The sequence below is a fragment of the Bubalus kerabau genome, chromosome 15 (genome assembly GCF_029407905.1).
Source record: "Bubalus kerabau isolate K-KA32 ecotype Philippines breed swamp buffalo chromosome 15, PCC_UOA_SB_1v2, whole genome shotgun sequence".
NCBI lineage: Eukaryota > Metazoa > Chordata > Mammalia > Artiodactyla > Bovidae > Bubalus > Bubalus kerabau.
Window position 1 is genome coordinate 73,415,001 of NC_073638.1, and position 24,220 is coordinate 73,439,220.

The 24,220-nt window shown below is 40.1% G+C and overlaps 1 long non-coding RNA gene across 1 annotated transcript in view; it reads right to left on the bottom strand.

Moving 5' to 3' along the window:
* Positions 1 to 24,220, bottom strand: part of LOC129629336 (uncharacterized) — a 604,584-nt gene that overhangs the window by 51,857 nt on the left and 528,507 nt on the right. The window contains exon 10 of the long non-coding RNA XR_008703175.1: positions 10,671 to 10,782. This is a non-coding gene — a long non-coding RNA (uncharacterized LOC129629336). The remainder of the gene's footprint in view (positions 1 to 10,670; positions 10,783 to 24,220) is intronic.

Consider the following 24,220-nt stretch of genomic DNA (forward strand, 5'->3'; position numbering starts at 1 on the left):
AAGGTTGGAAGGACTGATGTTGAAGCTGAAACTCCAATACTTTGGCCATCTGATGAGAAGAGCTGACTCACTGGAAAAGACCCTGATGCTGGGAAAGATTGGGGGCAGGAGGAGAAGGGGACGACAGAGGATGAGATGGTTGGATGGCATCACGGACTCAATGGACATGGGTTTGGGTGGACTCCAGGAGTTGGTGATGGACAGGGAGGGCTGGTGTGCTGCGGTTCATGGGGTCGCAAAGAGTCAGACACGACTGAGCGACTGAACTGACTGAACTGAAGGTAAGGGATTGCCCTGACACTCCCCCCAAAGAAGGGTGACAGACAAACTGTTTCTAAACTGTTTTCTTTAAAGGCACAATCTCAACAGGCAAGGAACAATGGTACTGACACTGACATAGCTTCTAAAGAAAAAAGTTCTGTTACCAAAAAAGAGCAAACTTATATGTCTAAACTGTAGACATTATAAGACTAAACTGTAGAGGATTTAGAAGCCACTTGGTCTGGCGGAGATGATTCTGAGCTTTTCAGAACTTAATGAACTTCGCAAATCACTAGCAATTAATTTGAAAAGGTTATCCTGATACACAGCAAAAGGGAGAAATTGGGTATAACATCAACACTTACATAGTTAGGGGACAGAATTCATGGACTCTGTATAAGAATATGATAAGCCATTATCAGTGAAGCAGTAGGATATAAAAAAAACATTTGCCTGGAGAACATCATCATATTTCATAATCATTCATACCTACAGATTTTTCCTAGAAGGAATGATGCAGTCTCTAAATATAAAATATTATGAATCCTTATGTCACGGCCATTACTTTTATGTATCACTAAATTAGGCTTAGATATCTTTGCTCCATAGACACATGGAGATAAATAGATGGGATTTTATGTCTGGTGCATGCACAAAATGTCATCATCTGAGTCATCCTAGGAAAAATCCTGACTTTACAATTTAACTTATGGGTTTTTTTTAACACTACTGTCCCTACCTGGGCAAGTCTACTTAGTCTTCTTTAAAATGCCTTGAAGAGTCTGGCATTTATTTCCCAAGCATTTGGAAAGATGGTCCTTTAGGGCAGTCTTTAAAGTTAGACTTCAACTCAGTTACCTGATGCCTCTGAGATCATGGGCAAGTTACCTGAATTCTCAGATTTATGGTTTCCTCATTTGTCAGTAGGAACTGTAAATACCTACTTCATTGGACTGGACATAAGTCCTACATCATAGGATTTCATAATGTATTACAGGGAAAAATCTTAGCCATTGAGATTTTCTAGAGTTAGGGAAAGAGATCCAGACTGGATACCAAAAGATCTGGGTTCAAGCCTTGGTTATGCAACATGAAAGTTATCTAGTTTTATGATATTACTTTTGTTAGACTCGGTGTGTGTGCATGCTCCGTCACTTCCGTTGTATCCAACTCTTTGCAACCCTATAGGCTGGAGCCTGCCAGGCTCCTCTGTCCATGAGGATTCTCCAGTCAAGAATTCTGGAGTGGGCTGCCATTAGGATCTCCAGGGCATCTTCCTGACCCAGGGATTGAACCTGTGTCTCTTATGACTTCTGCACTGGCAGGGGGGATCTTTACAACCAGCACCACCTGGGAAGTCCTAGCCCCAGTGTACACATCTCTAAAATGGAACTGACAGCAGCAGCTTTATGTCCTAGCCAATGGTTTTGATACTATATTCAAATGATGGATATGGAAGTACTTTGTAAACTGTAAAAGTGTTAGCCACAAATTCAAGGTAACATTAATGCAAAGAACAGTGACTATTCAGCAGACACATATTTTAATGTCTGTGTTCTCACCAGAAATCCAATTATTACATTTCTATATTTACTATAACTACACTAATATTTTATATATATTTTAAGTGGTATTTTGTTCTCTGCTTCTTATCACATCATCACCAAGTCAATAAGGCACATCCTAAAAGAGTGAATTCCTAAAACCTATGGAGTATTAGAGTTGGAAAGAATGAAAAATACTATTTATATATTTTTATGTTTTTCTATAATGTATGAGGAGATTGAGTCCCAGAGATCCACTTATTCAACAGAGCAAGGTAAAAACATGACTTGAATCAGAAATACCAGTTTTGTGTAACTTTCAACTAACATACTATTCAAAAATATGGTTTTTTCCCCCCATGGGACTGTTGTAGTGTGAAATACATGTTGAAATAATAGGACATCAGTCAGAGTTTAAAAAGTAATTTTTGGAAATGAAAAAAACCCTGCAAGATTAATGTACTAGAAAATAGGACTTGACCTGTACTCAGGGGAATTTAATCTTTTCTCTTGGGATGACTTGCTTTCCTCCCTCCAGTTAGTTTGCCTTTTAAGCTAATTTTGTAGCTTCTGAGGTTACTATTTTCATTTTCCAATTTGTAAGCCCCTTTCCATTTTCCAGATCATTACCATTTAAGATGTTCTGATCATTCTTCTTGAGAACTCCTGAAGTAATTAAAAGAAATCCTCCGGATGGGTCCCAGGCCTTGGGCAGTTCTCACCAAATGCTTCAGGACTGGTGCGAGGCTCAGAGCCTTATATATACCCCGCCAGTGCAGAGCCTCATAAGACGCTCTCACTCATTCATCTGACAGAGATTTATTAAACGTCAACAGTGTCAAGCCTCCCACTTAGAGAGAGGGAAACAACAATTACCATGTGTCCTGATAAGTGCCGTGATAAAAGCATTCACCAGCTTTTGTGTGAAGCCCAACAGGAGAGGGCCAGGCAAGAAAGGACTCTTCGCAGAGCTGTGCGCCCTTCATAGGGCACATCGAGTGCAAATTCTGGAAGAGGGGTGTTCGGGACCTGCATGGTGTTTCGTATGTCCAGGGAAAGAGTGCTTGCCCTTCCTTTTTCAGTAAAATAGTAAACCTTCTTTATTTTACTTCCTAAATATATTCAAAACCTATCCACTTCTCTTTCCTAATACGACCACTGTTGTCCAGACCTTCACCATCTCTTAACCTGAATTATTTTCCTTGGCATACTAATTGTTCTCTGTCCCCACTCTTGTTAAGGATAATTTATTCTCCTCTTAGCAGCCAGGATTATTGGTTAAAAAGCAAATCAGATCATGCTCAAACCCTTCATTAGCTATCCACTGAACTTAGAATAAAATTCATCTTCCTTGACATGACCTACCAGAAGCTATGATCTGGACCTTTCCTCTCCCCCCGCCCCCCCCCCACCCCGTTCAGTATGTTCAGAACAAATAATCTGTATTCTATTTCTAAAATACAATATATCCTTTCTTTCACACCATAGGGACTTTATACGTATTGTTTTCCTTGCCTGGAATGCCTTTATCCTAAACATTCACAAGAGTGAGAATTTCTTACTTGTAGTATGAAAAGTCCCATCACCTTCTCAATGAATCCTTATCTAACAATTCAATCTAATCTTACCTGCTCAGATTATATCACATCACCCTCCTTTTTGATACAGTAATTACCACTATAGAGATTCATTTATTAATTCATTTGCTTATTGCTTGTTTCACTGTGCTAGAATACAAAATCTTGCCTATGTTGTTTTCCATCATTTCCCAAATGCCTAGAGAGTATACGGCATATAGGAGGGAGGTCCTCAACAAGCATTTGCTGGATGAAATGTAGAAAAATGTAGTGGGCCAGCACTAGATAGAAAAGCCTGGAATATGTTGTAGTCACACTGATAAACAAGATGGACCCTCAACCAAAATGTGCTTCAGATGTCAACACGGAAGATGCCACATACACCAGGTGGGTATGAAAATGTTTATCAATGATATAATGAGACCTCTGAGAGGGAACAGAGAAGGGTTCCCAAGCTGGCCCAAAACTGACCTGAGAGAACAAGGTCAGGGGACTCATGTGGGGGTTTTCACTGTGGTTGGGATGCAGCGCTGGGTAAGGATTCTCACATGTGGATTGCGGCTTACACGGATTCAATCTTATGTCAACCAAGGGAGGCAGCATCCAGGCTCTCCTCACCCAGGCTCTCCTACAAGCTTGACCAGATATAAACAGATGAGAAGAAGGAGGGATGAGGATTAATACTTAGTAGAAATTCCAGCACTAAAAACTGCAGCCCGACTCTATTGCAGAAAGTCATCCCAAAGCGTTCACACTGTATTAAAAGGTGTGCATGGGAGATTCTTGAAGTATTTTAATCATGATGAGATTTATATTTTAGAAGTATTGATCTGGCTCAATATTTGCAGACTCAAAATGCATAATGATTTCTGCAGTGTGGAGAAAAGTAACAGGAGCATGACACAGAAGATGAGGAGAATATTTAGGCTGTTGCAGAGACTCAGGTAGAGATGATGGGAGCTCTAAAACAGAGATGCTTGGCGGCTCTGAAAAGATAGTGTAGAGGCACAGGGAAAAACCCAGAGACATGCAGTCCTCCTGTGCTCAGTCGCTCAGTTGCGTCCAACTCTTTGGACCCATGGACTGTAGCCTGCCAGACTCCTCTGTCCATGGAGTTTTCCAGGCAAGAGTACTAGAGTGGGTTGCCATTTCCTATCCCAGGGGATCTTCCCAACCCAGGGATCAGACCTATGTCTCTTGTGTCTCCTACATTGATAGGTGGATTCTTTACCACTAGTCTCACATGGGAGGCCCATCATGCAATCCTTAGTGGGAAAAAATTATATTACCAGCTTACATTTCTTTAACATCATATCTGATTTGGATTCTGCCAAAACAACCATAGAAAGTTTAATAAGCAGCATAAAATAAAAAGGCCCCTTAACATGGAAAAGATTGAACCTATGGACCATTTTTGAAAATGGGGTCTCTGACAATTTTAGCAGTGCATCGAGTAGATGGCATCAAGGAAAAGAAGTTACCATAGGGACGTAACTCATAACTCAGGCGAACTTTTGAGCAGCCTCCAGATTACTTTTGAAATTGATCATTAGTGTTGGACTCATATTTGATCTTGGATATGATCATACCTAAGATATGATCTTAGATACTTGATACTAGGTCTTATTTCAAGTTCTGCTTCCTATTGAACTCAAATCTTAGACCCTTCCACTGGGACATGCTGAGCTGTTTTTATATTTACACTTGTATATAAGAAACTCTTAGAAACTTGACTCAAACATTCCAGATGCTGGCAAGGAAAGTGGACCCTATTGACTTGTTCATAGTGCTATGCTCTGTCAAAGATGACAAAAAGAATAAAGTTTCAAAAATATTCTGTTTGTTAGTATTGTTGTGCAGTTAATATGTGACTTAAAGCTAAGTACTATGTCTCTTAAGGACTTGGATTTTTCCTTCTACTGTTCAAATAAATTGTCTCCCTTTCTTCTGAATCATGCCTATAACACTCATGTCCCCCTGTTGCCAGAAATCTGCCAGATGTTGTCAAGTTAGTTTTGTTGTCTCTATCTGGTGAAGGTAACTTAACTCCCAAGTGTGCCCTTAAAGACCTGTAAAGCATTAACCCCCCGCCCCACCCACTTTGCTGAATTAGCTTTTTTTTTTTCTGTAAAGCCATGCAGGAATTAGTAGAAAGACGTATGTAGCAAGGCAAACGTCAGTTGGAAGGTATATGTAACCAGTTTCACCTTCTTCTCATTAAGTTTATTTTCAGATATTTTACTTCACAGATTCATTAAATTTGCTCATTTTCACCAACAGAGACTGATAAAAGCCATTTCGCTATTTTTGTCTTTTATGCTTTATCTTAAAATGAGTCAGTTGTATTAAACCAGAAACTTCCAAACAATTTAGCCGAGGAAAGATTTTGCTGAAGTTACCATAATCTCCGTTTTTTGAAAGATGAACACTATTAAGAAAACCCTCCTCCGGGTCGTCCCAGTGCACTAGCCCCAAGCATCCAGTATCGTGCATCGAACCTGGACTGGCAACTCGTTTCATACATGATATTTTACATGTTTCAATGCCATTCTCCCAAATCTTCCCACCCTCTCCCTCTCCCACAGAGTCCATAAGACTGTTCTATACATCAGTGTCTCTTTTGCTGTCTCGTGTACAGGGTTATTGTTACCATCTTTCTAAATTCCATATATATGCGTTAGTATACTGTATTGGTGTTTTTCTTTCTGGCTTACTTCACTCTGTATAATAGACTCCAGTTTCATCCACCTCAGGATGGGGAACACATGTATACCTGTGGCGGATTAATTTTGATATTTGGCAAAACTAATACAATTATGTAAAGTTTAAAAATAAATGGCATTGAAACATGTAAAATATCATGTATGAAATGAGTTGCCAGTCCAGGTTCGATGCACGATACTGGATGCTTGGGGCTGGTGCACTGGGACGACCCAGAGGGATGGAATGGGGAGGGAGGAGGGAGGAGGGTTCAGGATGGGGAACACATGTATACCTGTGGCGGATTCATTTTGATATTTGGCAAAACTAATACAATTATGTAAAGTTTAAAAATAAAATAAAATTAAAAAAATAAAAAAATTAAAATTAAAGGAGTAATACAGAACTTAAAAATTTAAAAAAATAAAATTAAATTAAATTAAAAAAAACAAAACCCCATTTATTAAGCAGCTATCTCATTTCATAATTTTTTAATTCATCAAAATTATATTTGTACTCTTGAAATGAGAGCTTGTAATGAGCTACGTGGGATCTTCTTGCTAGGTTTTCCAAAACACAAAAACTCAAATGTTATAAAGGAAAAGTATATATATGATAGCAAAATATGTGTGTTTGTATGTATAGAAAAACATAACAAAAAATCATATCACATATATTAAGCTAAAGAAAATTTGCAACACATGTAACAGAAATACTGCACAATATACAAGTAACTCATCCAAACTGATCAGAAAACTGACAAACAAATCAAGGGACAACTGATCAGTTCAGTTCAGTCGCTCAGTCATATCTGACTCTTTGAGACCCCATGGACTGCAGTACTCCAGGCCTCCCTGTCCATCACCAACTCCCAGAGCCTACTTAAACTCATGTCCATTGAGTCGGTGATGCCATCCAACCATCTCATCCTCTGTTGTCCCCTTCTCCTCCTGCCTTCAGTCTTTCTCAGAATCAAGGTCTTTTCTAATAAGTCAGCTCTTCACAGCAGGTGACCAAAGTTTTGGAGTTTCAGCTTCAGCATCAGTTCTTTTAATGAATATTTGGAACTTATTTCCTTTAGGATGGACTGCTTGGATCTCCTTGGAGTCCAAGGGACTCTCAAGAGTCTTCTCCAGCACCATAGTTCAAAAGCATCAATTCTTCAGCACTCAAATTTCTTTATAGTTCAACTCTCACATCCATACATGACTACTGGAAAAACCATAGCTTTGACTAGATGGACCTTTGTTGGTAAAGTAATGTCTCTGCTTTTTAATATGCTGTCTAGTTGGTCATAGCTTTTCTTCCAAGGAGCAAGCATCTTTTAATTTCATGCCTGCAGTCACCATCTGCAGTGATTTTGGAACCCCCCCCCAAATAAAAACTGTCACTGTTTCCCTTGTTTCCCCATCTATTTGCCATGAAGTGATGGAGATATATTTGCAGGTCACAAAAGAAAAATTTCAGTTGGCAATAAACATAATAACATATCCAACTGGAAAAATCATCAGAACAAAGCAAGCAAATGATGAAATTATATTTCCATACTTAAAATGGAACACACTATCACACCTTTGAAGATATGAAAAAATGGCTATTCTTATACGTATATTGCTGCAACTTCCTTATAAATTGTATAGTAATATCCTTTAAAATTAAAATAGATATAACCTTTGATGCAGAAATAACAGTCTTAGGTCTCTGTCATATTGAAATAAAAGTACAAGTTGTCAACTCAAAGGACTAAGTGATGTTCTACTGGATCACTGTTTGAAAAAGAGAAAAAACTGGAAATACTCTGAGCAACATCAATAAATGAAGGGTTAAATAAAAATAGATAATGAATGAGTTATTATAGATAATGAATGAATTACTGTATAGCTCAGGGAACTGCTCAGTGCTCTATGATGACTTAAATGGGAAGGAAATCCAAAAAAGAAGGCATATACATGTACATATAGCTGATTCACTTTGCTGTACAGTAGCACATTGTAAAGCAACTATACTCCAGTAACAATTAATTTCATAAAGTGTACTAGTTTATTGCTGTGAAAACTTATGCAGCTCCTTGAAAATATAATGCTTTAGGGTTATGGTTATTGACTTTAAGGGATGGCCACAATACATTAAGAGAGAAAAATCAATTTTCAAAGTAACATGTAAAATATGATACTATTTTGTCAAAAGGAATAATCCCCATGTGTCTCTCTATAATTACATAACCTTCTGTGATGTGGAAGCAATGAAAATGAGGTAGGGGAAGATTTTGTTTTTTTACAACTTTATGTTATATCAGCAGTTTCAGTAAATAAAGCTTTGTTGTTGACTTTCTGGCTGTTGTTTTGTACCATGGGCAAGAAATTTAATAGGAAAAATACATTTAAGAAATCGTTCACAGAAAACTCTCTCTCCATTTCCAGGATTCTGAAGGGGTCAGACACTCCAGTTACGTGAATAACTGGAGTAAATAATCTTGGGTCCCTTATCTTTCAAAAATTTAACTTTACATGAGACTGGTTTAATACTAACCTCCCCAAACTCTTCAAATTGATGCCATGAGCTCATAGTTGCTTCATTATTTTTAAGCAACCCTTCCATGCAGCTTGATTGAATATAAACTTTCCTCTAAATGTATATTTCCCTCAATTACCATTTGGTCTTTTTCTTCTAACATAAACTCTGAGATTATAGGTTTCAAGTAGAGGATATATTGATTCATCTAAACAGCACCAGCTTTTATGAGAAATGCAAGCACCCATCCACTTGGCTTCCATGGAAGCAGCAATTTCTGTACAATATCATCCTAACACATTTTTCACAGAGTTAAACTGCAGACCCTGGCTAGGATGATAAGACCTTTCCTCCAGGTGTATATAGTATTTGAGCCACAGAGAACAGCAGAATAGTCTCTTTTCGGTGATAAAACTATAATATAAAATTTGTGAGTCGTCAAAAACTAGGTTTCCTACCATGTGAATAAAGCAAAACTTCAGGGAAAGAAAATGAAGCAAAATTCCCAGGAATAGTAAAAGATGAAGAGAAGACTGATGGTACTGGAGTCCTTAATTGTTCCTGAGTCCCAGCACTACCCTGAAATCAACTGATTATTCAACTTTCCTTTGGGTTTGGTAACACTTAGAATTAAGAAGGGCTTCCTCAGTAGCTCAGTGGTAAAGAATCCACAATGCAGGAGGCTCATGAGTCACTGGTTTGATCCCTGGGTTGGCAAGATCCTCTGGCAGGGGGCATGGCAACCCACTCCAGTATTCTTGCCTGGAGAATCCCATGGACAGAGGGGCCTGGCGGGCTACAGCCCATAGGATGACAAAGAGTCGGACACAACTGAAGCGACCGAGCAAGCAAGCACAATTAAGAAAGGCCTAGCAAATATGGATCACATGTTTTGTTACCTTTGGAAAGTCCTGTAAAGTCTAAGGCAGAGTTTGATACACAGAAGATATCTGTACCATAGGTATCTAATCCATTAATCTGGACACTGACTCAATGGACATGAGTTTGAGCAACCTCTGGAAGTTGGTGATGGACAGGGTGGCCTGGCGTGCTGCAGTCCATGGGGTCACAAAGAGTCGGACACGACTGAACGACTGAACTGAACTGAAAACTGAGATGAGCAGGGAGAAAGGCAGAGTCCTGAAGACCTAATACCATCAGAGGAAAGAACCCAGGCAGTGGGCAGATGAAGTTCAATATGAAATTAAAAAGAACAGAAGGATTATTTAAAGCATCCATAAAATAAAGAGATTAGACAATGCAAAGAAGAAAATTATAGCAAGGAAATCTGATACTCCATATGAAAACAAAAAGAACGATGTTCAAAAGGCAATTATATAAGACTAAACTTCCCAGTAAGGTGGCCTAATTTAATGAAGCATTAAAAACTCATAAAGAAGGCAAAGAGTTTTGAAAGTTAATTATAATTATGCCTTGGAGATATTGTGGTTTGGTTTCAGACAACCAAAATAAAGCAAACATCCCAATAAAGGCAGTCACAAGAGTTGTTTCATTTCCTAGTCAGTGCATATAAAAGTATGCTTACACTATGCTATAGTCTATTAAGTGTGCGATAGTTATGCCTGAAAGCAACATACAAACCTTAATTTACAAATACTTTACTGCTAAAAATTTCTAAACATCGTCTGAGCCTTCACAGAGGGTCCCTCGGCTGGCGGAGGGTCTTGCCTCAGTGTTGATGGCTGCAGTTAATCAGGGTTGCGGTTGCAAAAGCTGGATGCTGTGGCAATTTCTTAGAAATAAGAATGGTGAAAGTTGCCCATATGGATTCACTCTCTCTTTTATTGAGCATTTAGAGGCCACTATAGGATTATTAACAGGCCTAAGTTCTATATGGTTGTGTCCTGTGAATAGGGAGCCTGAGGAGAGGGCGGTGGGGAGTGACTGGATGGTGGAGCAGTCAAAGCACACAGAACGTGTAACAGTCATGTTCGTCGTCTTACGCAGGCACGTCCTTGGTGCACCAAAACAACACCAACACGCACACGAAAGCTCACTGACCACAGATCAGCACAACAACTAACAGGGAAACAGTCTGAAATACCGTGAAACTTACCAACGGGAGACACGGAGACGCAAGGTGAGAAAACGCTGTTTGCAAACCGGTATCGATGGACTTGCTTGATTCGGCATTGTCACAAATCCTCAATTTGTAAAAACCACATAATCTGGGAAGCACAAAAAAGCAAAGTGCAATAAAACAAATTATGCCCGTATAGTTGGTTTGATACAGTATATGCTGGGGTATACCTGGCTAGTTTTATAGATGCTGTTACTTGTATGTTTAAAAAAAAAAAAAAAGTCCAATACTGTCCTCCTTTTTATCTGCAACGAGTGGAGATTAAGGTTTAGTTGTTATGTTCACAAAGAGATCAAGAACCTTTCAGTATATTCGCCAATAAATATGTTTTTTCATATCCATTCAAAAAATGTTGATTAAGCACCTACTCTGTGCCATATACTCTTCTAGGTATTACTTGCAAGATACTGCAGAATAAACCAAATTGATCTTTCCTAAAGAAGCTTATCTTCTAGCAGATAGAGAGGAAAGCAAGCACTAAGTATAATATATGCTTGAAGAACCTAATGCATTCAATGATTATCAGTGTTTTTTAAAAGGGGAAAGTTGAGAAAGAAAAGGAGAATCAGGAAAGCCAGGTCTGTGAAGGCCAGGGAAGATACAATTTTAAGAAAGTTCCTTAAAATAGGCCTCAGGGAGAGGTGGTACTTGAGGAATGATCTGAAGAAACTGAATTAGTGAGCTATGTAGATATTTAAGGGAAGACAGTTCCAGGCAGTATGTGTCCTGGGTCAGAGTTATACTCTTGAGTTCTTACAGAGAAGAGAATGACCAAGATGAAGAGAAAGAGGCAATGAGGTCAGAAGAGTAGTAGGTGGGTAGAAAGCTATTACATGAATGACATACTTTGGTTGAAACAGGGAATCAAGGCAGGACTTTTGAGCAGGGAGTGGCAAGATTTGACTCAGGATTTTAAAGAATCTCTTCAGCAGTCATGTGAACAGAGTGTAAGGGACAAAGCAAAAGTGAAGTGAGAGTACTTTGCAAGACAGATAATAATGACTCAAAGCATAGTGGAAGCAGAGGAGATACAGAAAAAAAACAGAGAAAGAGGAACACACGAAGTCAGATAAACGCACATATCTGGACTGTGGAAAAGAGGTCCTGATGAATATATAGATTTGAGAGTCGTGAGTATAGAATTGATATAATCCTGAATGAAATCATGAAAAAGAGAGTAGAGAGAAAAAAGAGATAAGAAACAAGGTTTTATTCAAAGCAAGAAGATTGGGGGGAAAAAAGTTCAAAGAAGAGATTTCAGAAACAGAGGTTTTGCCGATGATAGATCACAAACTCCGGATGTCAGAGTGGAAAAGATTCAGCAGTTTAGAGAGAGTGGACAGTTAGGAGAAACAAAGAGAATACGCAGAGCATTAGAGTAAAAAGAACCAGGAGGTAAGGAATAACCAAGCTGTTTCAGGCTCCTTGTCATGACTGACAGAAAGGATAAGGTTCATGATGATATCAGTGCTGGTCAGGTGGAAGCAGACAGCACGGTAAGTGAGAGTATTGTGAAGTCAAGAGTTGTGAGTTTCTGGAATTTTTCTCTTGATCCTTTCCATTGGGGAAGCAGGCTTAGTCCCAGGCTGTGAGCTATTATTATGGAGGGCATAAATCTAAGAGACATTATCTAACAGCATATATTTAGAAGGTACTAAAGTACCAAGGTGAAACAACACGGAATGATGAACTAGCTAAACAGCCTCCAAATTGAGAGCAGGGCCATCTGACATTTCCTAAACCATTTCCTCCATTAAAAGATCATACCAATATTTTATTAAGCTCTTTCCCCAGAGTCAGCTTAGACTGACTTCATCTCTGTGTATATCAGTTTCCCTCTTAGGAAAATGTAGTGAAAAATGTAGTTGAACCCTACCACAAAGGGTTGTTGGGACAATTATGAATTGGTGTTCACAAAGAAGCTAGCACAAAGTCAGAAAATTTTTAAATGTCTAATGTTATATTCTTGATATTATATATTCCACCAAAATAGTTTTCAAATCTGCCACCCTTCCAATTCTATATACTTCCACTGCTACTGCTTTAGTCCTGGTCCCCATGGTCACTCACCCTGAACTGCTGCAATGTGTCTCTAAATCAGTTGCGAGCATGAACACTCCCATGGCGGCTCAGTGGTAAAGAATCCACCTGCAATGCAGGAGGCGCATGTTCCATCCCTGGCTCGGGAAGACCCCCTGGAGAAGGAAATGGCAACCCACTCCAGTATTCTTGCCTGGAAATCCATGGACAGAGGAGCCTGGAGGGCTCCAGTCCATGGGGTTCCAAAAGACATGACTGAGTCAATAACAAAAACATATAGTCTTTACAGAAATGTCTATTCAAATTACGGCCCATTTTGTGGCTGATTTGTCTTTATGGTTGAACTATAAATAGTCTTATTATTCTGGATAAGTGTCCCTTATCAGATATATGATTTTCAAATATTTTCTCCCAATCAGCAGATTGTCTTTTCACTTCCTAAGGGCAATCCTTTGATGTAAATATGTTTTTTTTTTTTTTTTTTTAATTTTTATGAAATCCAACTTGTCTATTTGCTCCCTTGTCACTTCTGCTTTTGATGTCAGAATTAAGAGACTGTTGCCTACTAAAGGTTCTGAAGATGTACTCCTATGTTTTCTCCCAAGAGTTTTCTATTTTTAGGTTATATTTAGGTCTATAAACCATTTTTAAATATTTTTGGAATAGAGAATAACATAGGGATCCAGCTTCATCCTTCTGTATGTGACTATCCAGTGGTTTCTGGACTATTTGTTTTCAAAACAAATTTATTTTCCTGTCACATGGTCTTGGCATCCTTGTCAAAAATCAATTGACCATAAATATAAAGATTTATTTCTGGACTCTGAAGTCTCCTTCACTGATCTACATGTTTACCCTTATACAAGTACCACATTGTTTGAGTTCTATTACTTTTCAAAATTTTCCAATAGTGAAGTGTAAGCCCTCAAATTGTTCTTTTCCAGATTTTTTCTTTCTTTTTTTCTTATTCTAGGTCCCTTAAAATTACATGTGAATCTTAGGATCAGCTGGGCTTCCCTGGTGGCTCAGACGGTAAAGCGTCTGCCTACAGTCGGAAGACAGGGGTTCGATCCCTGGGTTGCGAAGATCCTCTGGAGAAGGAAATAGCAACCCACTCCAGTACTCTTGCCTGGAAAATTCCATGGACTGAGGAGCCTGGTGTACAGTCCATGCGGTCGCAAAGAGTCGGACAAGACTGAGCGACTTCACTTTCACTTTCACTCATTTCTACATACAATCCAGATGGGATTTTTGCTATGAATTGCACTGAATCTGTAGGTCAATTTGGAGAGTACATCATCTTAACAGTACTAATTCTTCTTATCTATGAAGACAGAATGTCTTTAATTTAGGTCATCTTTAGTTTCTTTCAATACTTTGTAGGTTTCAGACTATACATTTTGATTTTTTAGTGTGTATGAATTTATTTCTAAGTATTTATTCTTTTTGATGCTACTATAAAGGGAATTAATTTTGTTTATAGCTAGTATGCAAAATTGTAATTAATTTCTATATATTGAGCCTGTATTTTCCAATCTTTCTGAACTCGTTTATTAGTTCTAATAGATTTGTGTGGATTTCTTAGGAATTTCTCTGTACAACTTCATGTCATCTGTGACCAAAGATAGTTTTACTTCTTTCTTTTTCTTTGAGTTTTTTTTATTTCATTTTCTTGCTAATTGCTCTGACTAGAAGTGCAAGGATGATTACATGTGAGTGTACATCACTGTGTTGCTTCTGATTTTAGGGACAAAATGCTAAGTCTTTTATTTCTTAGTATGATGCTAGCTGAGGTGTTTTGTAGTTACCCTTTTTTCACATTGAAGAAATTCCCTTCTTTTTCTAGTTTATTGAGCTTTATATCATGAATTTTTCAAGTGTTTATTTTGCATTTATTGATATTATCATATGATTTTTATCTATTATTCTATGTATGTACTGGATTACATAAATTAGTTTTCAGATGTTAAACTAACCTTTTATTCTCAGAATAAATTCCAGTTGGTTGTGGTATAAATTTTGTTTTATGCATGTTGCTTGCTTTAGTTTTCTATCACCTTTCAAAGGAGTTTTGCATCTATATTTAGAAGAGACATTGATCTGTAGTTTTCTTCTCTTGTGATGTTTTTATATCAAGGTAACACTGACCTTGATATTCTGTATCAATATCAAGAATACAGACTATCTGTATTGACATTTTATATCAATGTATATTCTGCTGTTCTTGGATGGAATCTTCTATAAATATGTTAGGTACAGTGAGGTTGCAGTGTTTTATGAGCCTTTCATTTCCTTGCTAACCTTCTGCCTACTTTGTTATATCCATTATTGAAAGTGTGTTATTTAAGTCTCCTATTTATTATTTCATTTTCGCATGTTCAGTTTAGCTAAGGTTTTGTTAACTTTGTTGGTTTTTTCAAAAAAATATTGCTTTTCCTTTCAATTTTGTCCATTTTTGCTTCACCTTCACATATTTTGGGGCTATGTTGTTAGGCACATATATATTTACACTATTTGTAAACCACTGGACATTTTCCTTTGGTTCTTTGAACATATTCATGATAGCTGGTTAAAGGCTTTGTAGTAAGCCTAATATTTGGACTCCCTCAGGGACAATTTCTACTGCTTTTTTTCCTTGTGTTTAGGCCACACTTACCTGTTTCTTTACATGTTTTCTAACATTTTTATTTTTAAAACTGGACATTAGAAATACTTTGGCATGTATATAATTATACTGTGGCAACTCTGAAAACCAGAACCCCCACACCCCACAGGGTTTTTGTGTTGTTGCTGCTTTTGTTACTGTTTGTTTAGTGAATTACTTTATCTAATTCTGCAAAGTCTGTATTCCTTGCTATGTCTGACTACTGATTGAAATCTCTCCTTAATTATCTCTGCAGCTGCTGCTGCTAAGTCGCTTCAGTCATGTCTGACTCTGTGCAACCCCATAGACGGCAGCCCACCAGGCTCCGCCATCCCTGGGATTCTCCAGGCAAGAATACTGGAGTGGGTTGCATTTCCTTCTCCAATGCATGAAAGTGAAAAGTGAAAGTGAAATCACTCAGTCGTGTCCAACTCTCAGCGACCCCACAGACTGCAGCCCACCAGGCTCCTCCATCAGTGGGATTTTCCAGGCAAGAGTAATGGAGTGGGGTGCCATTGCCTTCCTTGAACCAGGCAGTCTCTCACTCTTTGCTATGGGGCTCTGATAGAGTAGTAGGGTGCATCCTCAGCCCCTCAAGTTTACAAATCTGTCTCCACCTTTACTTCCTGCTTGTACAGATCTTTAAGGTCAGCAGAGGTGAAAGGACTTTTTTAGGTCTTTTTGGGTGGGCGCACTGCCCTGTACATGTGCATGGCCTCCTAAATCCCCAGGAATATTTCAGAGCTTTCCAAAGCCCCCCATAGACATGTTATAGACCAGATTTTTTCTTTCTTTTTTTTTTGGTCAGTCTCTTGTTTCCCTCAATTGGCAAAATTGCCTTAGGCCGTTGTGGTGTTAAACAAATGTCAATGATTATCAGCAGATGCCCTGAAAAAGGGAGCTTTTCCCACTGAGTGATCACTGAGTCAGATCAAAAAAAACAAGCTCTGTGAATAGCTTTTTCCAGGGAGCTGCCAGGCAGGTCAAATAGGGACCACTCTCTGAGGATAAGGCTTTTCGAGAGGCTCCATAACATTTGCACGCCTTCCAAGGGCTGCTAGCCTTCTGGATTTCATAGCTACCATGTTTGCAAGACTGCCATTTTCAAAGCTATCCGAGAGCTGGGGAGTGGGAGACAGGAATGAGGCAAGCTAAAACACACCAACTCATTGTTCATATTCAGTTTTGACTATTTTTCTTAATAAAACAGTCTTTAAATTTTTGCAAACCTTTGGTTAATCTCGAGTTCAAAAAAGCTGATTCTTGCAATTCTTGCCACTATTTCTTTTATAAAGGAGTGGGTTTTTGATGTTCTTACTTTGTCATTCTGGAAACTCTTCTCCTAAAGCAGTATCTTTAAAAGCTGTTTCAGTATTTAACTCTTCTTAAAATTATGCAATAGCTTCCCTTTAATTTTTAGGTAAAATCCCCAAAGTGACCTACAAAGCTCCCAAATAATCTGGCCCCGCCCTCCCTCTTAGTCTCAGACTTCATGTCCTCCCCCTGGACCTCCTTTTTCAGTCCCTATTATAAACCTTCTTCCCACTGGCCTTTTGCACAAATCATTTTTTCGCCTATAACTCCCTCTTTCCCCATTCCACCCCTCATTCCTATCAACTAATTCCTACTTCTCAGTTCTCCCAGTAAATGCTACCTCCCAGGGAGCCTTCTCTGACTCGCAAGCTAGATTCAATCTATCAAACGCTGTCACAAACACCCAGCCTGTTTCCTTCCAAGCACTTATCATAATCGTAACAAAATGCAATTTGTGTATGTGTTGAATTTTAAGATCCACGATGGCAGAGATTTAATCTGGTTCAGAGGCAAATGTTCAATAAACATTTATTTAAAATAATGAATGAATAAACAGAAGAATAGAATATAAATGCATGGTGCAAATACCTGACCACAAAAGTGGTTCTATTTTGGTAAAAGGTGACAGAGGAAAGGGATAAGCAACCTCACTTTAAAGCAGCTCTGAAGCTTCATGCACATGTTACTGCTTCAGTGAGTGCAGCTCCTCAAAATATCTATGTTGAAAATTAAAGAGGATTATAGTCTTACAATGAAAATCTTTAAGTCCCTCATTTTCTAAATGAACATACCCACTCCAGGGGAGCAAGGAACTTTTTCAAGAGTTGTCAGACTGCAAATTACACAAGGAAAAAAATTTTAAATACCGCAATGGCACCCCACTCCAGTACTTTGCCTGGAAAATCCCATGGATGGAGGAGCCTGGTAGGCTGCAGTCCGTGGGGTCGCTAAGAGTCCGACACGACTGAGCGACTTCACTTTCACTTTTCACTTTCATGCATTGGAGAAGGAAATGGCAACCCACTCCAGTGTTCTTGCCTGGAGAATCCCAGGGACAGGGGAGCCTGGTGGCTGCCGGCTGTGGGGTCACACAGAGTCGGACACGACTCAAGTGACTTAGAAGCAGCAGCAGCCCAGATCACAGTTCCAGAAACTGTCATAATTTGCCCTTCACTGTGGCCCAAGAACATGGGTATTCTTGAAAAGCTCACTAAAATTCTCCCAATGTGCAGGTTTGGGAACCATTAGAGATAAAAAGTATCTTGTATCAGGTTTGTTCCTGTCAACCTTCCATTCAAGGTGCTCCAGTCCTTACAGCGAGGAATGTAACAAGATCTGGGGACAATGTGATAAATGACCACCTTAGAAAGATAGGAAGATAGGCCACGTGGGTGTCCCTCAACCAAAAAGACTAAAGCAAAGCTGCTCTTCGCATCGGAAGTAACAGAAAAAGCTTGTCACTGGGGCAAGAGACAACCTGTTTCCTGCTAATAAACTCTAAGGTGGCTTTTGTGGCTGCCTTGATTAATTGGTGACGATGAAATAACCAGTGCTCAGGGATACATGAGATGGCAAAGGATTGTAAGTGACAATCTGCTGTTAAAATTCATCGGCCCCTGCAAAGCGCTGTGATTAATGAAGTCTCTGTGCCTGCCTGGGCTCCGAGGAGGTGGGGCCGCTGTGGGAGGGAAGGGAAAACAAATTTGCAAGGATGCTCTCGCTAAAGAGGTTCGGCACCCGGTTGCATTTAATCTGTCTGCTGTTCCATTACGCCGGTACCTTCTCCCTCTCGATTGTTCACTGGCGCGGCCATTAATCACAGACTATTGTAAAGAGAAGGAGCGTAGGGAGGAGGGAGGGGAGACCGAGCTCTCCTTCCTGGCTTGTAGCGGGGGAGGATGATGCGTGAGCAGGGGGCCCAGGCGGGGGACCGCTGGGTTATGACCAACCAGAGGAACTTAAAACCGGATTCACAGAGTTGAGCCTCAGCAGGCCACAGCTGGACGCTCCCCGCCTGCCGCGGCCTCTGCGGAGGTTCTTGGTGCAACATCGCCATCTACAGACAACCTAGTGAACTGCTCCGAGGGAGTTGCTGAGCGCCAGAGAAAGCGCCGATTTCAGATCACTTGCAAATCCGGTGGTTTTAGCAAATCCCTGCGCTGGCCAGGAAAGCAGGATTACTACACTGGCTTCCATGATACAAGACTCCCTTCCTTACTTGGTGTTCGGACAGCGTGTTCTCCTGCACAAGGGTCAGCTACTGCCAATGGAAATATGTCATAAAGTACAGGTTCCCATAAAATCAATTGAAGGTCCTCTTTTGTCCCTAGAGAAAAAACAACAGCAGCCTGTCGCAGTTTACCCAGTTACAGGAGCCTTCTGCACTGCGCTGGACCTTTCTTTGAAAACAGTCTTCAAAGTTTTCAAAGTTAGTGTTAAAATCTCTTTATGTTGCTATATTCAATGTAAGGACATCTCAGTGCAGAGTTCAGTCACTCAGCGTGTCTGACTCTTTGCGACCCCATGAACCGCAGCCCGGACCAGGCCTCCCTGATCATCACGGCCTCCCTGATCATCACCGCCTCCCAGAGTCCACCCAAACCCATGTCCATTGAGTCGGTGATGCCATCCAACCATCTCATTCTCTGTTGTCCCCTTCTCCTCCTGCCCTCAATCTTTCCCAGCATCAGGGTATTTTCAAATGAGTCAACTCTTCACATCAGGTGGCCAAAGTATTGGAGTTTCAGCTTCAGCATCAGTCTTTTCAATGAATATTCAGGACTGATTTCCTTTAGGATGGACTAGTTGGATCTCCTTGCAGTCCAAGGGACTCTCAAGAGTCTTCTCTAACACCACAGTTCAAAAGCATCAATTCTTCTGCCCTCAGCTTTCTTTATAGTCTAACTTTCACATCCATACATGACTACTAGATAAACCATAGCTTTGACTAGATGGACCTTTGTTGGCAAAGTAATGTCTCTGCTTTTTAATATGCTGTCTAGGTTGGTCATAACTTTCCTTCCAAGGAGTAAGCATCTTTTAATTTCATGGCTGCAATCACCATCAGCAGTGATTTTGGAGCCCAGAAAAATAAAGTCTGTCACTGTTTCCACTGTTTCCCCTGTATTTGCCATGCAGTGTTGGGACTGGATGCCATGATCTTCATTTTCTGAATGTTGAGCTTTAAGCCAACTTTTTCACTCTCCTCTTTCACTTTCATCAAGAGGCTCTTTAGTTCTTCACTTTCTGCCATAAGGGTGGTATTATCTGCATATCTGAGGTTATTGATATTTCTCCCAACAATCTTGATTCCAGCTTGTGCTTCTTCCAGCCCAGCGTTTCTCATGATGTACTCTGCATAGAAGCTAAATAAGCAGGGTGATAATATACAGCCTTGACATTCACCTTTTCCTATTTGGAACCAGTCTGTTGTTCCATGTCCAGTTCTAACTGTTGCTTCCTGACCTGCATACACATTTCTCAAGAGGCAGGTCAGGTGGTCTGGTATTCCCATCTCTTTCTCAGTTTTAAGTTTATAGAGTCATAGTCTCCAAGTCGCATTATACTTAACACCTGAATATTTTCTAAAATGTGATGAATAACAACTCAATATTTGAACAGCCCTAGATCCTAGTCTGTCAGGAATGGAAGGGTCTATTTGGAATTTCTGTTACTCAACAAATTCCTAAAGTGTACTAAGAGTTTATGGACATCATCTCATTTAATACACACAAAATCTAAGTAATAGAGGAATTCCCAATTTATAGATGAGAATAATTTAGATGAGAGGTTTTCAAAAATATCTAGGTAGCTCCCCCAAGATCCCACATCTACAAATTTCATTCAAACTTTGGTTCAATCAATAATATAATGTCATCCTCCCAGGCTCCATGAACACTGCTCTTCCTCTCTGAAGACAATGGGGCTAATATCCCAGCAAAGGATGTCATCCCAGCTCTGCTAGTATAAGCTGTGTGACTTTGAACCAGTCACTTGACCTCTCTGAGTCTTCCTTATTTTTGCCTGTACACTGATAAGGTTGGGTGAATGAATTAGCTTTGGGATGCTAGAATAGAAGTTGAACTTGTTTTAAAGATACTGAAAATTGGAAGTGATTCAGTGATTGAAAGTAGCCAAATACAACTGGACTATTAAACTGTTTATGATAATACAAGGCACTGGTCATCCCTGGACACCCCTGATCCACCTCTCTGCTTTGGGCAGGAGGTCAATTATTGACAAAAGGAAGCATCTTTCTGTCCTTGTCTCTGACATGCAGTACGGGAGATGGCTTTGAATTTGATGGCCTGAAAAGCCTGTCTGCCTTCCTGCTTCGTAGCATCCAGAGAAAGCTAGCCTGCGCAAGTGCATCTTGGCCGCACGTGGCCCCACCTCTGAGCCCACTTCCGAGGACTACACCTCAGAACAAGATGTGGGAAGCAGCTACTCCCTGGCAATGTTCAAACAAAGGAAAAAGTATGTTCTAAGAATCTGAAGTTGTTTTTTTTTTTTTACAATCTTTTTAATAAAGCCACCTTGGGATAGGACATGGTTGACAGCATCTCCCCAGACAGAATGTAAAATATTGCATTCAAACCAGAAAATGACTCATTGATTTGCCCTGGAAAAAGATAAATGTGCATTTGACTCTGTTCTACTCCAGTGTGGGCTTTATCGTTTTTAGTGAAACAGTCTGAGCCAGCCTCCCTAATGAAGCAACAGAGCGCGTAAACACGGCAAGCACATGAGGCAGGAACCAGCCCTTGCCAACCACACTCAGCACCCCAGAAGGCCACCCACAGGTGCTGAAAGCAGGCTGCGCACACCAGCTTAACAAGGTTGTCTTCACTACCCTGGCGCAGCGGCAGACACAGCTCAGGAGAACAGAGGTGGCAAATGAAAACTCCGGCAAAGGATGGAGCAGAAGCAACAGCTTATCATTCCCTGCCTCAAGAGCCACGAAAGTCACCACCGGTTCGGCTTTGGCGTGAGACAGTTTTCATAACGACAGGTGACTGCCATCTGTAGGACCCTGCCAGACCACATATGCCTAATAATGGTCTCTCATTTTTACCTGGTGCTTTACAGCTCACAGAGGGCCACTGCGTGCCCAGGCTCATCTGATTCTCTTAACAACCCTATTAAGCAGGTGGTGCAGGTCCTGACTGCACCGGCTGCGTTTTGTTTCTCAGAGAGATGCTGTCAAGTAGCACTGTGTGTCTGAGTTGGTTTGGTGACCATGTATGGAGGGTCAGGTCGGTTCTAGGGGCTGGGGGCGGGGGAGATGCAGGAGCACAGAGAAGGAAGGAGAGAAAGCGGAGGTGAGTCAAATATGACCTCCCGGTCAGTGTTTTCAAGGAGTTAATAAATCTCAAGAGGAGGCAGATGGGTAAACAGATACCTCTAATTGCATCTGGACAGAACTGAGAGGGAGGGATGCATAACCCTCAAGGGAAATGCAAGGGAGTAGTGATGTGGTTATGATGAGTTTTCTGAATGATCAAAGGAGTTTGAGTATATTTTTCACTCTGATTCTTAGGAGAGACTGTTAACAGTTATGAAACAACATGCACTCTGAGTTTCAGACTAGTTAATGAGCTTATAAAATATTTTATTGTTGTTTATTTTCTTGAGACTAACAACAAAACCTCCAGGTAAGATGAGCAAGCACTTTTATCCTTATTTTATGGAGGCTTACCGAGGTCTAATGGCTTGTGCGAGGCAATAGGTGAGGAATTCTAATTTACTAGGGAACTGCTTGATCTCAGTTTGAATCTGGATTCTAATCCGGTGTTTCTCAAAATTAACGAATCTAAAAACCACTTGGGGATCTTGTTCCCCCAGATCTTGTTACAGATTCAGGTTTATTCAGTCTGAAGTGGGGTCTGAAAGTCAGTGTATCTAACCAGCTGCCTGACAACACAGAGGCTACTGGTTCATGGGCCTGGCTTTGAGTAACAAGAATCCAGAGTGATGTCCTTGCCCCAGATGTGTGCATTATAAGGGGGCGGGGGGCGGGAATCAATTCACGAATGCTAGCAATGGTGGATTAGTTTATCATAAACTAGAGGGGAAGATCGTAGAAAATTGGGGGAAAATCAACCTTAAAATTTAAGGACGGGCCCAGGGTTTTGAAGACCTAACTTAGATGAAGGGACCTTAGACAAAGCCAGTAGTATGTAACCTGGAGTTCCCAATTCTCCAGGGGTCCAAGGAAGCAGCGGGGAAGGTCTTTGAATTATTTTAGATATTAAAAAAATAACTACAAGAAGTTGAATATTTACACAAGACAAGGCCTCATTTACCAACGAAAACCCAGACTCATTAAAAAAAGATTCACCACTGCTTTGTTAGTACCGTTGGCTTAATTCTACTGTCCGTACTGTCTGCTCATATATATGTATGATTAAGAATAGGGAAATAAATTAAGAATTAATAATGCAGTTCAAGTAGTAGATGGAAATTAAGAGGAGGAATACTTGGTAGTGAAAATGTTGGGAACTAATTCAAACCCCTTATTTTATGCAGTTGTTTTTATTTGTTGCTTTGCTTTATATTTTGTGGGGTTTGTGCACTGGTTTTACATTAAGAAAGAGTTATTCACTCAGTCGTGTCCAGCTCCTTGCAAACCCATAGACTGTAGCCCATCAGGCTCCTCTGTCCATTGGATTCTCCAAGCTAGACTCTGGAGTGGATTGCCATTCCCTTATCCAGGGCATCTTCCTGACCCAGGGATCAAACCCAGGTCTCCTGCATTGCAGGCGGATTCTTTACCATCTGAGCCACCAGGGAACCCCAGTTTTGCATTAGATTAGGCCCATAAATATTAAATAACTAAGCAAAGGTTTAAGAGTAAGCAAAAAGAAGAACCAGAATCAGATCCCAATTGTTTTGACTTCAAGTTAATAATAGGTACCATTTATGAACAGCCTATAATGTGCCAGGCACCTGCATTAATTATCACATTAAATCAAAATAACTGTGAGAAAGTAACTTAAATCACCATTTTATATGTATATTTTTCATATCACCATTTTATAGGCAAAGAATCTGAACATCAGAGACAAGCAGTAACTTGACCAGGAAAACACAGCAAGTAAAATCTTTATCCAGGAATAGAGCTGAAATCTCTGCCCCAAAGGCCATTCTTGTCATTGAAATCCCAGTTTCGATTCTCTCAAGTTGCTGTTAGATTCCAGGATCGTCATACTGGGTATTTGAGCTCTGAGGAGAAGTTACTGGTTTATTTATTTGAACCTGGCCTCTTTGCGAAACTGTCTGTGAGATCTAGAGGAAGCCTGAGCAGAGTCACCCAGAGTTCCACCCATAACAATGGTCCCCTCAGCAGCAGATCAGTGTGTGGCCATTTCTCTAAAAAACTCGGAAACTTTCACTCCTACAGACACACAAAGAGGGGCATATATCGTGGAAAGAGATTGCTGAGAATGCCAACCGAATTGTCTACCTTTTACCCTATGGGTACAGCAGAATAAACACAAGTTTAGGGATCAAATAAACCCAGATTTTC